Genomic DNA, 7865 nt, shown 5'->3' with positions numbered 1-7865 from the left:
TAGAGGGGCGAGAAGTTTCGACATGATCCCTGTCGAAACTGGAGATGGATCATCAGTGGGTCAGTCGCGTTGCCCGCAGTATCGGAGATTCTTGTAGATCGGTAGAAAAGTAAAAATTTCGGCAGATTTTGACTTTTTAGTCAAAAGAAGCGTGACGATAGCTCATGCGCGTGAGCCGAAAGAATCAATCTCAACCAAAAAAATTGCAAACTTTAAGAAAATGGAGGTGGGATTATGTATTTATAAAACACGTCTTATTGGATACACTGGTCAATTAATGTATCGAATGCAACATTTATTCTAAAAAGAGTCCTGCTTTCAGTTCTCTGAGTTTTGCCAATTTTTTTGTTGAGAATGATTCCTTAGGTTCATGAGTAGTAGCCATAGTCTTTTTGCTCGGCTAAAATGTCAAAATTTGCCAAGATTTTTGCGATACATTGTACGCCAGTTCGACCACATCGAAATTGACGTGAGGCCCCTTACTTATACAGTACCTATCCTAGAGTTAAAAGGTACCTAACTTTATTTTAGTCTTATCGAGATATCAGGGCCCTGCGCGTCGGCCCCATTGCTTCCAATGTACACGGAGAAAAAAACTTCGTGCGTATGACCGAAAGTTTAGGTCATATGGATCTCAAAAGTTTTCGGATTGAGCATTCGAACACTTAAGATCCAGCTGCTGAGGTTCGGATCACACATCTGAGACTTCAGTTCTTACGTCTGAAGTACTTCGATTTTCACATCCGAAAAACTTCGGTTCTCACATCTGAAGTACTTCAGATGTAAGAACTAAAGTTTCAGATGTGTGATCCGAACCTCGACAGCTATACCTTAACTATTCAGATACTCAATCTAAAAACTTTAGAGATCCTTATGACCTTAACTTCGGGTCCCACGCACGAGGTTTTTTTCTCCGTGTAAATGGCATTTTTTGAAACTCTGTAACTCATAACCGACGTCAGATAGGGCTACCAAATTTTCCCCACACACGGAACCGTTGTAAAATGTGTAGATTTCGAAAACGCCACTAACTCGATTTTTGAAAAATGTGAGTTAGGATATACCTTTTGGCTCTCGGGTGGTGATGTATCAGCGAAGATGGGTCGTTTCTAGAGAGGAACAAGCTCAGTGTTTGACTAACTGCCAAACTCCGCTACAACGAAATGAAAGTCCCTGCGGCTTCAACGCTGTACAAAATTCGGTTCTCGTGTTATCAAGAATGAGTCAACGACGACCACATCAAAACTTTTTGACCTACCCTCCAAGGTGGGTTCAAAAGTGGATGGATACAGAGACAGGTTTGCTGTAAGTCATCAAATCGCAAAATTAAGGGTCGTATTTAATCTTTGTTCCATAAACGTTAAGGCCCCCACTACCAATGTGATTTCTATGACTTAAGGAAACCTTCAAGTTTAAGAAATGATTATGAAAATGGCAAATACCAAGCTCCTTACAGAAGAACGGTGACATTCCGCCGAAAGTTACTTCTGTTTCACTCGGAATGCATTCGCTGATTTTTTCTGGTCACGCACTATTCTCATAATTACACCGGAAGTGAAAGGGAATCCTAACAAAGCTCATCGAGGCAACATTTTATGACTCTTGTTCGTGGATTTCTGATACTCCTTAAATTACTCGCATACCTTGAAGGCCAGCGTCAGCGCATGACTTGGTGACCGTTTAGATATGCTCATTTGCAGAGTAATGGAGGTATATGACGTCCACCCGAACCTTTGCGCAAACAAATCTTTTAGAACATTTAGTATACAGAGTGTCCCAGGATTAACTAGAAGAATTTCAAAATATGACTCTTTAGCTCAAATAACATTTCTTTCTTCTTCTTTATGAACATGAATCTTAAAGTTAAACACCTTGAAGTTACGACCCCCTAATTTTTATTTATTTATTTATTTTTTTGAAGTCTCAACTCTTTTTTCAAATTCCTTTGACAGATTTTTGTCACTCGTCAAAATTTCAAGATTTGACAAAGAGAGCGAGACAAATCGAAATGAAGAATTTAAATTTTGAAATGACGTCAAAGTTGTAGCTTAAATTGCTTTAGAGTTGAAATTTTGCCTCTCAAAATGATGGAAAGAAAAATCTATGCAAGTGAGAAAGTTAGGAACAACTCTAAAAATTTGAGTCCCATTCCTAAGTTTACGCCTTCAATTGTGGCATATAGGCAACAAACTTATTTGGAAACGCTAATTGAAATTATCTAATCGAAAAACACACATGCGTCTCGTGGTATATAACCTTTTCTCGGCAAATAAAGAATGCCTCTGAGTGTTCTATCACACTTTAACCTTTTTGTTTTTAAATGTTACTCAACTGAAAGGCACTAGCATTTATACAATGACCTTCAGACTCCTTTGTGGAAGAATTTATGATCAATAAATTTTGGTGAGCTTCTTTTGAACAATATTTTAAGGAGAATACATTTTCTTTACGCGATTTAATAATCGCATAAGATGTTTACAGGCACAATAAAATTGGATCCTCAATAGAAACCTTTGCGTAGTGCTTCATCCGGAGGTTCTCATCACATGAATAAAAGTTTGCTAATCAGTAATCACTCATCCTGCCGTGTTACACGAGAACGCCATTCAAATGCTGCCAGATTTCCTCCGATATAATACTTATTTTTCAGTAAAATGTATTGTTTTTTTTTTTTTTTTTTTTTTTTTGCTATATTCAAATACTACAGATTAAATTGCGCTCAAAATTCTCCGAAATATTCCTAGAAAGAAATTCAAAAGTTTCCTAGATAATTCGTGGTCTTTAGGAAGAAATGTGGCAACAACCGGACGTTCATAACATGGAAGTAGTAAGAGAAATTATCTAACGGAAATCGCAAGGGAATATTATTCTAATGACCTTACATGAGGTTTCTAAACTCACATTTAATGGCTAAATTGCACAAAAATTCCCACCAAAATCGGATCATCAATCCTAATCAATACACATATTGATGTCTTTCATGATCGTTGGCCTCCACTTCAATTTAATGGGAATTTCATCGTCAGGAGATCCAGTAGGGAAACCTACAGTATAGCTCAATTTAGAAAATTGACAGTTCATTATTTGAAGGAATTGTTTGGCAAAGCGGTGCAACTGCGAAGTAACGCGACAACATGACATGGTCGTTGAACGCCAATAAATGATTTGCCAGTAGTATCTTCTGTAATTGAAGGCGCTAGGTCTGTGGCACGCATTCAATGCGGGACGCATGACGCATCTCCGCGGCTGTAATGACATTCTGACTGATTAATTTTTGGAGACGGCTCTTGATACTCTCTTTGACTTAATTAGTAGGACTACAATAGTGATAATGTGCTCTGTTTCATCCCTATTTCATGTCGGAAGGACGCGCTAGGATCTCGCACTCGCAAGTAGGTTTAATGCAGATTTTTACGAGGATAACGAAATATGAATATTGGTTCAGCGTTTACTCGTCAAAAATCCGATTTTCTGTAGCTCAGGGAGGAATATTATCCATACATATAAACACGAAAGTCGCCAAAAAGGTTTTCAATGAAGGAGGAATCTCCTCTTTGACACGCGTCAATGACACACATGATAGTGATGTTACTTCACTTGCGTATTCTTGTAAATGTGTAACTATTTATTGCGAGTTTTTCCCCTAGAGAAAATCTCGTCTCCTCAGTCATTAATGTAAAGAGTGGCTTGCATTGGTTTTATTGTGGCCCCCATCCCCTCCCCCCAAAGTGACACCACTTACATACCAGTTATTTACTGTGGTAAAAACTGCAGTAATTATCACATTATAATACGAAAACGAGATTGCAACTGACTAGTTTGAAACGTTCCAGTCTTTCTTTGCCTCGCAAAACCCATATTTCAAGTTTCTATGTCGGGCTGTTCAATCTGGCGTTTTCTTAATCACTTGACTAATAACGCACTCCCTCATGAAGCAGTAAAAACATTTGGATTGCATTTTTCAAAAAGGAACCATTAGAATTGCAATGTTGCTAAGATTGAGCAACTTCTTTTGTCTTGGAGGAAAACCCCGATTATCCCTTAATAGTTTCTATTTTACTCGCTAAAAACTGTAAATTTAAGACAAAAATTACCATCTAAATTTCATAGTTTTTCACGATTTCCGCAAGTTTATTGCAAAAGATGAAGTTGCACAATTTTAGCATCATAACAATGCTAGTGGTTCCTTTTTGCAAAATGCCATTCATTTAACAATAGTTTAAGATTCAACGACGAAGAATCTAATTTTCCTGACGAGGGCATAAGACACGAGGGCGAGGGATGGGCCAAGAAATTTTCCAATCCCAAGGAATCGCTCTCTGCACCTTTGATAACTCATAAAATGACGTCAGCATTCAGTCTCTTTAGTGTAATAAATGCGTTATGGCAACATTCCCGAAAATGTCAAACACTGCGGTGCGATGACCGACTCTTACGTCTCACCGACAGGCGGCTGCGGTCGGTACTTAAAATGCAATGTCCGCCCCCTCCCAAGTTGCGACGGGGCGACAAGGAGTAAGGGTTGGGGGGGGGGCGGTCGGGGGGCGCAGACGTGAAGACGCGTCCATCCCTTCGTATCCGCGACCACGTTCCCGTTGATTGTTTACACTCGCGTCTCATATTCTCCCGATCCGCAGCACTCAGACAATATTCCCATTGATGTCACCGCGTTTCTCCGCCAAGTATCACCTCTTTGATTTTAGTTTACAGCCGCTCGTTACCGGACCAGCCCTCGTTGCAGTAAGTACTCGTTCAATATTTAACGAGCTTTGCGAAAAAAATTAAAAAATTAAAAAAAGAAAAGAAGAAAAAGAGACTATCTTGATCAGTGTCCTAAACGCACCGAAAAAAAGGATTCTGCTTTAACATTCTGGACGTATCACTGAAAAAAATAATATGTTGTTTTAGCACCTGGGATGTCAAAAATGTGTCTGGTGATCCCAAGATGCTGCCTTTACTGCCCCCACAGTTAATTTTACATCGTGTGAATGCAAATTCAACTGCATGGGCAATCAAGGCAGCATCTTAGGATCACCAGACACATTTTTGACATCCTAGGTGCTAAAACAGCATACCATTTTTTTCACTGTAAAAAAGTGCGAGCGACAACTCACAAAACGCTGGATTGACCGCTACAGCAGTTACTTCAGCAATGTCAAGATGTAAAACTAACCTGCTATGGCGGTTAATTTAGCGTTCTGTGAGTTCTCGCACACTTTTTTTTACATCCAGAATATTAAATCAGCATTCTTTCATTAAGTTTAGTTGAACATTCACCAATTCTTTGGAAATGAAAGGTGTCTGCTAAATACGTAGTGCATCGTGTTTGTCCCCCTTGAAGGAGAGAACTCGTCTCAAAATTTTAATTTTAATGAACTGCAGAATCTTAGTTCATTTATGACAGAAAATCTTCGCTGCGGAAAGCACTACTTTTTAAAGTACTAATAACTTGGTCCCCTCCTCTACAATGCTAAAAGGAAAAATATTTCGACTGTAGGTAAAACTACCAGACTATACGCATCTCGTTTGCGGTGGTTAGAAACCTCCGCACTCATTTCCATTTATTTTTAGGAGAACAAATTATTAGGTATCATTCTTCGAAGCTTTTACAGTTTCCTTCGCACTGAGGAGAAAAATCACCGTAATTTTGAAGAATTGACGTAAAGTAGTTTTCCATTTAAAAATTGACAGAAAGTCTGCAATGTCGCAAAGCGAAATACTTCGTCTTGGTAGTTTCACCGTCGATTTAAAAATAATTTCTCTCAATGCAGTCTCATTTTAGTGGGTACCTTTAAAAATAATGAAACGCTTTTGCAAGTTAACTCTGGCTATTGTCTGGATACACAATCTGGCATAGAGTAAGGTATAATGAGTATTTTCAAGGCAAAGAAAGAGTAAGAGGGAGGGAGAGAGTTGCGATTAAACTATGGCTGAGATCCCAAGAATTGTTATACATATTAAAGAGGTCAAACTATATTCTTTCCAAAATCTGATTCCATGAGAACAGGAAACCATTGTCTAAATGTCTTTAATTTCAGTATTTCACCAATATATATTATGCAAAAATAATCTTCATATCGAATTGATAAGCCGAAGAGAAGCTTGACGTAGCAGATTTTAAAGTACGTATTTGAACTAAACTGAGAAATTATGCTGAAAGGTTTCTCAACTCTTTAAATATCAAGCGTGTCACTTAGATGGCTTCTCCAACCACATGACGAACCCACTTCCCCCTCGCTTTTCATCACCGAGGAAATTAGCATACCGTGTGAAGTTTATACGTAAAATTTTAGTCGGAAATAGACCATAGAGCCACCGCAAATGGTTGATTATTAACCACCGCGATTTATGGCTCTGGACTCATCGAGGATGTGAAAACTTTCTCTCAAACCTGGACCGCGCCATTACGCATTATTATGTTGCGCTAGTTTACTTAAGTTTGTTGACAAATCATCGACGTCTTACTCTCTGATGATAAATGAAGTGATATGATTGAATATTGGTCGAGGGTATAAAGAACTTACTTAACTTTTCTCGGAAAAAGTATTTAATCGGGAGAATCGAGGCAACGTTGAAATGCTTATGCGGCGTCAAAATACAACATGGGCCTTTTAAGTTCTATTTTTCGATGCCGCGATTATTGTAAGGGAGTTCGAATAATCGCGCCGAACAGTGCAGCCGGCGTTAAACGTATATTAGCGCCTGCAAGACTGTAGGAATACCTCGCGCATTGCACCAAACTGTGCGGTCGGCGTGCAGCCCATATCAGCGCCTACAAGACTGCATGAATACTTCTCGCATTGCGCCAACGCATGCAGGCGTTGGCCTGAAACGCATATTAGCGCCTACAAGAATGCTTAGGAATGCTGTTGGACTGTGAGTCATCATTTTTGACTTTCTGCTCAAGTTTTTATCATAATTAAAGGGTAAATATGTATCCTCATTGTAACAATTCAGAAACTCAGATGATATTTAATTTTGTTTTGGTTACATTAAAAGAAAATATAACGAACGAAAACATCGCGTCCGATCGCGTCGCGATCCGTCTGTACCGATTCTAAATTCAAAACACTTGGTACCAATGAATACTTTTAATTTGAGGAACAAAATACCTTTTCAAAACTTGAATCATATCTGTTTGCCCTTTTGAAATCAAATTAACATTTGGAATGACATTTTTGCATGAACTGGAACTTCTCTGTGAGGAAATAACATTCCCCATATACTTCAGAAGGAGGAGAGCAGTTTGAAAAACGATGAAACTTGAGCTTGAATATATTGACTGTCGCAACAGTCAATACAAATGGACACTAAAAGCTGCACTAGGTTGCATACGCAAGCACAGCACACTATATTTCAATCATGCAAGAGGGGCCTCAAACTAGCCGACCGCATAAATATGTCAGTCGTCAGTCAGGGTGATACGCGCACGGTATTTTAAGAACAACATATGGCGTTGATGTAAAAGTAAATTTCGAAGTTACAGCAAAAAAACAGTTTATTTACAGTTTAGCAACTGGACGAAAAGCAGACGCAATAAAAGCGGCGCGAGGAGGTTCCATAGTGAAGAGCAAGCTCGAGTTTTAAATCACTCTTGCTTCGTATACGTTGCTCATTTGGCATCTTTCACGGCTAAAGTTTGTTTTGTTCGAGTGGTTTTAATCTACCACAGATGTGAATCATACAATTTTTCCTTGAGCGACCGGGGAGATTTATTGATTCGGTCATTTTCGGTACACATGGAACTCAAAATCCATATTCTTTTTTTTTTCATGGGAAAATGCGGACTCGGCACACCATGAGAAATTTCCGAAAAAAATCCTAAGTGCATCTCACCCTTTAGCCATCACCCCTCCCCCTTCCAA

The 7865-nt window shown here is 38.9% G+C and overlaps 1 protein-coding gene across 1 annotated transcript in view; it reads left to right on the top strand.

Moving 5' to 3' along the window:
* Positions 1–4542: 4542 nt before the first annotated feature.
* Positions 4543–7865, top strand: part of LOC109042644 (protein SSUH2 homolog) — a 31166-nt gene continuing 27843 nt past the window's right edge. Inside the window, exon 1 of the mRNA XM_072300171.1 lies at positions 4543–4740. The gene's annotated coding sequence lies outside the window, so the exon portion shown is untranslated. The remainder of the gene's footprint in view (positions 4741–7865) is intronic.

Source organism: Bemisia tabaci, chromosome 4 (genome assembly GCF_918797505.1).
Source record: "Bemisia tabaci chromosome 4, PGI_BMITA_v3".
Classification (NCBI taxonomy): domain Eukaryota; kingdom Metazoa; phylum Arthropoda; class Insecta; order Hemiptera; family Aleyrodidae; genus Bemisia; species Bemisia tabaci.
The sequence above is the reverse complement of the archived record's forward strand: the minus strand, read 5'-3'. Positions and strand labels throughout refer to the sequence as shown.